Source organism: Felis catus, chromosome X (genome assembly GCF_018350175.1).
Source record: "Felis catus isolate Fca126 chromosome X, F.catus_Fca126_mat1.0, whole genome shotgun sequence".
Taxonomy (NCBI): domain Eukaryota; kingdom Metazoa; phylum Chordata; class Mammalia; order Carnivora; family Felidae; genus Felis; species Felis catus.
Genome location: NC_058386.1, coordinates 95,000,222 through 95,011,220, shown reverse-complemented (window position 1 = coordinate 95,011,220; position 10,999 = coordinate 95,000,222). Strand labels below are relative to the sequence as shown.

At 43.9% G+C, this 10,999-nt stretch overlaps 1 long non-coding RNA gene across 1 annotated transcript; it reads right to left on the bottom strand.

Annotated features, from left to right (window-relative positions):
- Positions 1 to 2,856: 2,856 nt before the first annotated feature.
- Positions 2,857 to 4,061, bottom strand: LOC123383269. Its single transcript, XR_006592843.1, has 2 exons — positions 3,894 to 4,061; positions 2,857 to 3,037 (listed from the first exon to the last, which is right to left on the bottom strand). It is a non-coding gene; the product is annotated as an uncharacterized LOC123383269 (long non-coding RNA).
- Between the last annotated feature and the right edge of the window lie 6,938 nt (positions 4,062 to 10,999).

The window sequence follows — 10,999 nt, the reverse complement described above, 5'->3', positions numbered from 1 at the left end:
TGCTAAGCGATGTAATGTTTTGGATTCTGTCTGTAGTGAAAAAAACCAAAACCCTCCCAAGCTGCCTGTTTAAAAGAAAACAAGAGTTAGCGTTTGTTTCATCTTGTTTCGTTTTCTAGGTGACCTCACAACTTCTTTTGCCGTCCTTTTTGGCCGGTTTTTTTGGACACCTGTGCGTCCTCTATCCCGTGAGGATGGCACTCAACGGTGGTGATAAGTGCGTGTATTTTGGAAACGGAGCTGGGAGGAAATGGGCAATAAAGATGCAAAATATTGCTCACAGTAATCTCATTCTGAAGCTGTAAGGCACACAGGTCTTAATGACACAGTACACGAAGAGGGTTCACAGCGCCAAAATAGAGGTGATGGGAAACAGACTGTGTTTTTTGTTCTCTAAAGTTTAGCTCTGTAACTTGGGCCGAGGGCTAGAAAACTCCTTCCTTCTGAAGTGTAGGTAACTTGTTATTGAACAAAACAGGCAGGCACCCCAAATAAATATGCATTTAATATATACATGAATGAATGAAGAATATATTTCATAATCTGGTGCAAACATACACAGCGTGTACAACAGGGTAGGAGATCATCGTTGACTTAAGTTAAAGGCACGATTTAGTGCCCAAACCTAGTAAACGCTCAACATACTTTGACGTAAGGATATTGATAATCTAGATAAGTTGCCCCTGAATTAAGGTAAGCAAAACAAATTATTCGAAACATTTGTTGGGATGCATCTGAATTCAAGACATGAGCACCTGGCATTCGTGTCTCGAAAAAGACAAACTACCAATAGTCCTGGCCTTTGCCAACAACTGGCTTTGTAGCGATTCACTCGATATCTGAGCCTCAGAGTTCCTATCTATAAAATTAGGGACTTTCCCTAAATCATCCTTAAATTCCTTTCTGGCATTCTTTGCAAGTCTATAATTCTATGTAAATAACACATAGGCTTAAATGTTATATAATTTATATATGCAACCCCCTCAAAGCAATACAATGTCAGCCAACTTTTCTTAAAAATAAATTTTACGTATATATGTGTGTGTGCATGTATCTATATGTGTAGATATAGATATAGATGTAGTTATATCTACACTATACAGATATAGATCTATATCTACACATACAGATATAGGTATGTTATAATTCTGTAATACCACGAGGTAAGTGTTGTGTACTTGTTTGCATGTCATCAAAAATGAAAGCTAAGGGGTGTCTGGGTGGCTCAATCGGTTAAGTATCTGACTTCGGCTCAGGTCATGGTCTCACAGTTCGTGAGTTCGAGCCCCGCGCCGGGCTCTGTGCTGACAACTCAGAGCCTGGAGCCTGCTTCGGATTCTGTGTCTCCGTCTCTCTCTGCCCCTCCCCAACTTGCGCACGCTCACATGCTCTCTCTTTCTCTCTCTCTCTCGCAAAAATATTTAATTTTTTTTAATTAAGAATTAAAAAAAATGAGAGGTAAAGTTTCTGGTGATTCGGCCTGTCTGCTGCCTTCCAGTGAGTACGGTGTGCCCACATTTATGGTGATGGGACTACATTGGCCTCAGGAGTCTAAAACTGAATAAAGTCCAGAAGCCTGCTTTTTTGGCTCCTTCCAAACAAGGCTAAATTCGATGTTTCATCTTATAACTCTAATGTGAGGAAGTGAGAGGCAGAAGTACCACCTGCCGTCTGCCCACGCCTTCTTAAACCAAGGTAACAGACCAGAATTAGGGGTTCTGATGGCTCTGAACCGTCTACCCTTTGTAAATGTGGACAGGACACAAGTGGGCACTATGCTGATAGATGAGTCCGCCGACGGATATGGAATTTTCCTAGTACATAAAGTACAACAGAGAGGACACCTTTTGATAGAGTCCCGTGACAGTTCATACAAGTCTGATGAAAGCAGTTACAAACAACGCTGCTTTTGCAAAAGTATTCTCTTTGCTGAATCAGTATAGAAGTTGGAAAATGGTTTGGGGTCCATTTCGTTGAGTGTTGGCTCTTAACAACGGTCCTGGGTTCATAATAACAATGGTATTCTGGGGTGCTTGGGTGGCTTAATCTGTTGAGCTTCTGGCTCTTGGTTTGGCTCAGTTCATGATCTCAAGGTTCGGTTCGTGAGTTCGAGCCTCGCATCTGGTTCCGCGGGAGCCTACTTAGGATTCTGTCTCTATCTCTCTCTCTCTCTCTCTGCTCCTCCCCCGCTTATTCTCTCTGTCTCTCTCAAAATAAATAAATAAACTTAAAAAAAATAAAGAAACCACAACGGTATCCTAATAAAACATTGGACATATCCGTTAGTTATAGAACGTTTGTCGTTTTTAAAGAAAAAAATATCGAGCTTAAAGAATCGTATGCTTTGAAAATACAAAAGCAGAGTAACCAAATATTGTTTAAATCTTCCATTTTACCAAGGAAGAGACTGAGGTCTAGAGCCCTTTAGTGATACATGTGAGACCATATGGGAAAATACTTTATGGGGATTTTTTTTTTTTTCATTACGCATATAATGGACATGGCTCTCATTCAAGGAAACAATACATCTCAAGTCATCGCTTGGGGAACACAAACATCTTAGACGTCCGAACCTTTTATTTATTTATTTTTTATTTATTTATTTTTTCAACGTTTATTTATTTTTTGGGACAGAGAGAGAGAGCATGAATGGGGGAGGGGCAGAGAGAGAGGGAGACACAGAATCGGAAACAGGCTCCAGGCTCCGAGCCATCAGCCCAGAGCCCGACGCGGGGCTCGAACTCAGGGACCGCGAGATCGTGACCTGGCTGAAGTCGGACGCCCAACCGACTGCGCCACCCAGGCGCCCCTGACGTCCGAACCTTTTAATTTAACATGCAAAGGCATTAACTATACTTACATTCCAAAAGCTTTTATTTTTGATGTTCTAATTTATGTGTTGTGTACAATGCGACCGTATATGATTCGACAATCGTCACAAAGATTCAAGCTCGCAGCTTACTCAAGTCATATTTCTCCCTATGATGAGATCAGTGTGGTAGGCTTTCAGGCAGATATTTTCAATTCTTGACTCTATCTGAAATATATAATCAGAAACATAAGGGTTTCATCCGTCCACTGCTCTGAAACGTGTATAGTTTCACATACAAAATGACAAGGAAGTTGTTGTTTCTATGCTCAGTTTTACTTACACCTTTATCTTTTCCTATCCACCATTTCGTCTTTTTTTCCTCATCAACAAGCCCACAATAAACACGGGTATTTGGAAGCTGGGTTTTTCTATCTTCTCTATATTACTCATTTCTAATTAAAGTGTCTCCTTTTATTGACACATGCATTAATCTCACATGCTAGCCAATCACAGAACTATACCCACGGAGACGGTTCACGAAGAGGTGGCTTTTCCCCTGAAATATACCTGTGAAATACTCAGCCCTCTCTTATTTTTCTTTTAGAATCACATACAAAATAATCTTTGGGGAGACGCAAATTAGCTCAGGTACGGAGAGCGAGCACCTCATTAAAATGTTCCTGGGTAATAAGCATGCTGAAATGCCTCATGTGTAAGTGGGTGGCACAGATGGGTAATTTGAATATGCATATATTCCTGCCTTGATGTTGCTCTGCCCTACTTAAACTACCATTCATTTGAGTTAACGCCGCAGCGTATCTATCCTTCTCTACACTGCATCCAGAGTTCAGGCGGAAATTATTCCTCTGTGCTGTATTATGGATGAAAGATTTGAGCAGGATTTTTTTTTTTTTTTCGGTGCCAGTCTTAATAACATGCAACGGAAGCATCCACACTCACCATTACACCTAGGGAGCGTGGGTGTTCTCAGATCATCTCAACACCGCCTGGTATCTCTTTTTAGCCCATAAAACATCTGGCCTGGCTGTTGATTACCATGGTTCCAAACCCACAAACAAACCTGATGAATTCTCTGCATGCTAGATCATGTCAGATTTCAGTAAATTATCATCTTGTGACACGTAGGCATTTCCGGCTACCCAGCAGCGATTAAATCCCAAATGAACCAGCGCACGGAAGGAAATTAGCTGAACTCTTACAACATGCTGAATTCCTCAAAGTCGTACAATTCTTTCTAAAACAAACAGACACAGGACGATGGCATGAGTGTACAATAACGAAACTTGATGTGAGTCTAAATCCATTTGCTCATTTAGCTCATCCCATGTCTTTTCTTTTTTAAAAAAAAATTTTTTTTTCAACGTTTATTTATTTTGGGGACAGAGAGAGACAGAGCATGAACGGGGGAGGGGCAGAGAGAGAGGGAGACACAGAATCAGAAACAGGCTCCAGGGTCTGAGCCATCAGCCCAGAGCCCGACGCGGGGCTCGAACTCAGCGACGGCGAGATCGTGACCTGGCTGAAGTCGGACGCTTAACCGACTGCGCCACCCAGGCGCCCCCCATGTCTTTTCTTAATAAGAAATAGAAAAAGTTGGGGGAGCACCTATCCCTATATAACAAATTACGGAGTACCTTTTCTTTGTCTTTCCTTTTCACAACACGAAGAGAAAAGAACATTGCCCTGGCTCTTCTCGACATTTGTTTTTCCTTGCGATTTCTAGAATTCCTACTGTGAACCAGAATGGTGAAACAATTAGCGTGCACACTTTTGTTGTACACGGTCTCACGTTTCATTAAATCAGTGTTATTATCACATTGCGGGATTTGTCTTTCTGGAAAATTTCTGTCTTTTCCTCCTGTTCTCCTCTGTCTTTTATACTTTTCCTAATGCTGATACACGTTTCTACTTAGGTCTCAGGTTTTAATCCAAGGTTGAACAGGTGTTGGTGAAGATTGTTGTTTTGTTGGGGCCCCTGGGTGGCTCAGTCGGTTAAGCGTCCCACTCTCGATTTCGGCTCTGGTCATGATCTTGCGGTTCCTGAGTCCCAGCCTCACATTGGGCTCTGTGCTGACAGTGCAGAGCCTGCTTGGAATTCCTTCTCCCTCTCTATGTCCCTCTCCCACTCCTGCTCTCTCTCTCTCTCCTTTCTCAAAATAGATAAGTAAACTTAAAAAAAGATTGTTGGGGCGCCTGGGTGGCTCAGTCGGTTGAGCGTCCGACTTCAGCTCAGGTCATGATCTCACACTCTGTGAGTTCGAGCCCCGTGTCGGGCTCCGCGCTGACAGCTCGGAGCCTGGAGCCTGCTTCGGATTCTGTGTCTCCCTCTCTCTCCGCCCCCTCCCCTACTCATGCTCTGCCTCTCTCTGTCTCAAAAATAAAACATAAAAAATAAAACATTAAAAAAAAGATTGTCGTTTTGTTGGTATTTTTAAAAAATTTACATTTTTTTAAAGTTTATTTATTTATTTTGAGAGAGAAAGAGAGAGGCAGAGGGAGAGGGAGACACAGAATCGGAAACAGGCTCCAGGCTCCGAGCCATCAGCCCAGAGCCTGACGCGGGGCTCGAACTCACGGGCCGCGAGATCCTGACCTGGCTGAAGTCGGACGCTTAACCGACTGCGCCACCCAGGCGCCCCTAGAAATTCAGTTTTCAATAAGAATGCAGTGATAACTTAGTTCTTCTTTCAAGTGTGGGAGGTTGGGTTCACTAGGAAATGGAGTTGGAGATGTACATGTGCTGTTGAAAGTTAGGGATAGAACGCACATTTGGCGGGGGCAGGGGGCAGGACTGGGAAAAGGGAGAAATTGGATCGTGATGACGTCACAGCCAAGGCGTCAGCCGATCTCCCAGGGAGCTCTGGGGCAGGAATGGCTTTTCAGAACGTTCTCAAGTTGACACAAGACGGCATGGCCCTTGGCCCTTGGACCTTCACACTGACCAGTCATTGGATGCCAGCTGACCTTGGGGAGAGGGTGTGACTTGGGTGAAATGACCTTGCCCAAGACCCAATCCCAAAGAGGGACTTACTTGGAAGCCAGCTGGCTGTTCCATCCTGCCAGAGCTGGGGGAAATGAGTGCTTCAGTATTAAAAGGGAAGTGATCTAGGGGCGCCTGGGTGGCGCAGTCGGTTGGGCGTCCGACTTCAGCCAGGTCACGATCTCGCGGTCCGGGAGTTCGGGCCCCGCGTCGGGATCTGGGCTGATGGCTCGGAGCCTGGAGCCTGCTTCCGATTCTGTGTCTCCCTCTCTCTCTGCCCCTCCCCCGTTCGTGCTCTGTCTCTCTCTGTCCCAAAAATAAATAAACGTTGAAAAAAAAATTAAAAAAAAAAATAAAATGGAGGTGATCTGAGCTGCTGACCCACAGCATCCACTATACGAACCCACAGGAGTCTATTTCATCCTTAATATACTTAATATACTTGCACTATGGTACAAATGATACTGTCCCTCCCCTCTCGTTGACACCTGGTGACTCCTTCCTCAGAGAGTAGATTCTTTTAAAGTCTGAGACTACTCTCTGGTACCTCCACGTCACAAACACCCCACAGCGTTCCACTCTTGCAGGCTCTATCTCCTCCCGGGCTCCAACTCGCCAACTTCCATTTCACCCTCAACCTTGCCAAGTCTCGGACAGGCAGCGCAACGGAGTTCAAAGGGAAAGCGATTCTACTGATGACATCCACTAGAAGGTAGGTACACTGGCGAGTGTTCCTTCCTCTCACAAACATTTCCACTTTTATTTACTTATTCCTAAAGTATAATTTGTTGCCGGGGCGCCTGAGTGGCTCAGTCGCTTAAGCGTCCCACGCCGGCTCAGGTCGTGATCCCGCAGTTGGGGAGTTCGAGCCCCGCGTGGGGCTCTGTGCTGACAGCGCAGAGCCCGGCGCCTGCTGCGGATTCTGCGTCTCCCTCTCGCTCTGCCCCTCTCCACTTGCACTCCGTCTCTCTGCCTCAAAACTAAACATTAAAAACTGAAAAACATATATATAATTTATTGTGAAGTTAGCTAATGTGTTGGATAAACCAGACTGAGTCCGTAACTGGTGGAATCTAAGGCAGTATAATTAAGTGAAATGAAGATCATAGAGATTTAGTTTAAAAGTACCTTCAGAGATCTTTTTTAAAATTTTTTTTTAACATTTATTTATTTTTTGAGAGAGAGAGAGAGAGACAGCATGAGCAGGGGAGGGGGAGAGAGAGAGAAAGGGAGACACAGAATCCGAAGCAGAATCCAGGCTCTGAGCTGTTTGTTAGCGCAGAGCCCGACGCAGGGTTTGAACTCACAAACTGCCAGACCATGACCTGAGCTGAAGTCGGACGCTCAACCGACTGAGCCACCCAGGTTCCCCAAGAGATCTTCTTAAGAAGACTTCACTCAAGGGGCGCCTGGGTGGCGCAGTCGGCTGAGCGTCCGACTTCAGCCGGGTCACGATCTCGCGGTCCGGGAGTTCGAGCCCCACGTCGGGCTCTGGGCTGATGGCTCGGAGCCTGGAGCCTGTTTCCGATTCTGTGTCTCCCTCTCTCTCTGCCCCTCCCCCGTTCATGCTCTGTCTCTCTCTGTCCCAAAAATAAATAAAAACGTTGAAAAAAAAATTAAAAAAAAAAAAAGAAGACTTCACTCAAATCTCTGCAGAAATATGGCTGAACTGGGATGCCTGGCTGGCTCATTCGGTTGAGCCTCGCCCAACACTTGATTTCGGCTCAGGTCATGCGTTCGTGGGATCGAGCCCCACGTTGGGCTCCTTGCTGAGTGAGGAGTCTGCTTAAGATTCTCTCTCTCCAGGTGCCTGAGTGACTCAGTTGGGTGAGGGTCCGACTTCAGTGAGTTCCAGCCCCACATAGGGCTTGCTGCTGTCAGCCCAGAGCCAACTTCAGACCTTCTGTCCCCCTCTATCTGCCCCTCACCCGCTTGCACGCTCTTAAAAATAAACATTAGAAAAAAAGATTCTCTCTCTCTCTCTCTTTCTCCCCCTCTGCCCACCCTCCCGGCTTGTGCTCTCACTCTCTCTAAAATAATAAAAAAAGAAATATGGCTGACCTTTCTCTCAAATTCTTAAAACATAATTCTTCAGTTTTATAGACTGGTAGTTAAGAATCACAATAGCTTTTCTCTTTTTTTAAATTCCATTTAGTTAACATACAGTGTCACATTAGTTTCAGGTGTACTGCTTGTTCATTTTGATTCGTAAATGACACTGATGTGACATTGGGTGTCAGCTCTATCTCAATTTTTTTTTTAACGTATATTTATTTTTGAGACAGAGAGAGACGGAGCATGAACAGGGGAAGGGCAGAGGGAGAGGGAGACACAGAAGCTGAAGCAGGCTCCAGGCTCTGAGCCATCAGCCCAGAGCCCCACGCTGGGCTCGAACCCACGGACCGCGAGATCGTGACCTGAGCCGAAGTCAGACGCTCAACCGACTGAGCCACCCAGGCACCCCAGCTGTATCTCAATTTTAAAAAATACTACCAAGGGGCGCCTGGGTAGGCTCAGTTGGTTAAGCGTCTGACTCTTGATTTCGGCTCAGGTCATGATCTCACGGTTGGGGAGTTCAAGACCCGCCTGGGGCTCCGCGCTGATAGCGTGGAACCTGCTGGGGATTCTCTTTCTCCCTCTCTGTCCACACCCACCCCCCCCTTCCCCGGCTGCTCACCCTCTCTCAAAATAAACATGAAAAAAAAAAAGAAAAAAAATACTACCAATAGCTATTTTTTAAATGTTTATTTATTTATTTTGAGAGAGAGAGAAAGCCTGAGCAGGGGAGAGGGGCAGAAGGAGAGACAGAGAATCCCAAGGGGGCCCCACGCCCAGCATAGAGTCCAAGGCAGGGCTCGATCCCCTGAGCCCACGACCTGAACCGAAATCAAGAGTCGGATGCTGAACCACTGAGCCACTCGGGTGCCCCTCTATAGCCATTTTTTTTCTCGTTGAGGTATACTTGGGTGTGCAACATGGTGATTCAACGAGCTTATACCTAGTGCTCCGCTCACCACACACGTAGGTACCATCTGCCCCCCATACGACACTGTTGTAATATCATGGACCGTATTCCCTATGTTGCACCTTTATCCCCATGACTTAATTCATTCCATAAGTGGAAGCCTGCACCTCTTCACCCGTTTCGTCTTTCCCCTACTCCTCTGGCCTTGGGCAACCATCAATTTGCTCTCTGTACTTATGACTCTGTTTCTGCTTTTGTGTTTGTTTACTCATTTGTTCTGTGATATTGACAGTATTTCGGTTTCGACACACAACTCTGTGGTTTTAGTTACAAAAGTATTTTCTAGCAAGTTCGGTGTTAAAGACTGCCCTCAGCCAGTGGTAGTAGTTCATCTACAATGAGAAGTCAGGTGACAATTCTGCTGTGGACCTAATTAAAAATGTTGTTGGGGAAATTGATTTTTAAAAGCCTAACCTTGCCCCTCGCCTCTTCAATTTTTAAACACATGAAAATATGATAAGAGATTAATTTCCAGTGTTCCACATATGCCATTCTGTTAATAAATTTCAGTGAGCCTATGATTCAATCTCATATATAAGAGAATTATGAAATCAACCAAAAAAAAAAACCATACCCGCGATTTTAATTAATATTCGCCCGCAGGGTCTTTATGCTCACACCTTTCTGCACCATCACGTACCTTTTTGGTTTAAAAATAATTGCACAACCTTACGTCTTCTGAGGATACTGCAAGAGTAGCAAAATCTCGCGGTAAAATTCATTCATTGTTTAATGTAACACACATTTATTGAGTGCTTATGTATTCTTTTGGGGGAGGCTGTGGATATTAGAATAACCCTATACTAGACATAATTACAGCATCATTTGGGTAGCTGGGATCACTAGGTGAAGATCGCACTCAGCACCTTAGAAAAACACCCAAATATCTAAGCAAAACTGAGGCACGTAGCTATATACGAGCTTTTATTGTAGAGGAATAACTATACAACACAATAACCATCATTCCAAAGGTTCTATGAGTATGGTCAATAGAAATCACTTTTTCTCTAGCATACAGTCAAAACCATAAACCTGCTTCTCTGTCACCTGTCCTTCGTCTTACTTATAAACATTTATAAACGTAGTTTGCATACAGGATAATTGCATTCATCAGTCACTATAGGCAAAGGACCCAGGCCCTACTAGTTTTTAAAGAACTCCTCAAATTCATTTGCAACATTAAAGATAAAAACTGTTGGCACCCAATGAAGAAGGAAAAACTTCACATCAAGATGATCAAATGCTTAATTAAAGCGTTCACAAAATAAAGAATTAAGTCAGCTTTATTAATTGTTAAATTTAGTATTCATAAAAATTTAATTGTGTTTGAAAAAAACCTTATGGGTTAGATCTTCTCTAACCCATTTGCGAGTGTGGATAATGATTGCAGAGAAATCATAGTCAATAAATAAATGCATCATTTGCAGGTAAATAATTTCCATGCAAAATTAGTTAAAAATTCTTTTAAAATTTAGAGTGTTTGGGCTCCACAAAAGTATTAAAATTATCCCGTATGCGTGTGCAAACCTGTTCTAGATAGCTTACATAGATTATCTCATTTGGTCGTAACACTTCAATTTAGTTCAGTTTGAGGAAACTTTTTGGGACACCCATTAGAATTGCAAAACAAGCTCCCCAGGTGTATACGTTATCTCAACTGAACTTCATAAATTCTTTTTAATTCAATTGAACAGCAATGTATTATCTACTCTGTGTCTGGCACTGTGTTAGTTACTCCGGGTACAGAAACAAAATGGTTATACACCCTGCTCTCAAGGAGCTCAAAGATCAACAAGAAATGAAAGCAAGGAAGTAGACATGTACATGAGCATGTGATAAGTGCTATTGTCTAGGTAAGCATGGTGGTCTGTGCCATCATCTAGGAAGGAAACTTATTCCAGATTCGGAGGAACAGAATAAGCTTCATGGAGGAAGTCCCCTCTACAATTGAAGCCAGTAGGATAAACTGACGGTAGTCAAGGAAAGGGAGTCAGAACAGCTCGAAATTTCCAGGAAGAAGCAGGGAGAACATGTGCCAGCCACAGACCAGAGAGAAAAGGGCACACGGAGATAACAGAATGATCAGTAATAAGGTGTGCTCCTGTGTCCTCTAAATAGATACAAGGGGTGCTGACCATGTGACCAAAGGCAAACAGAAATC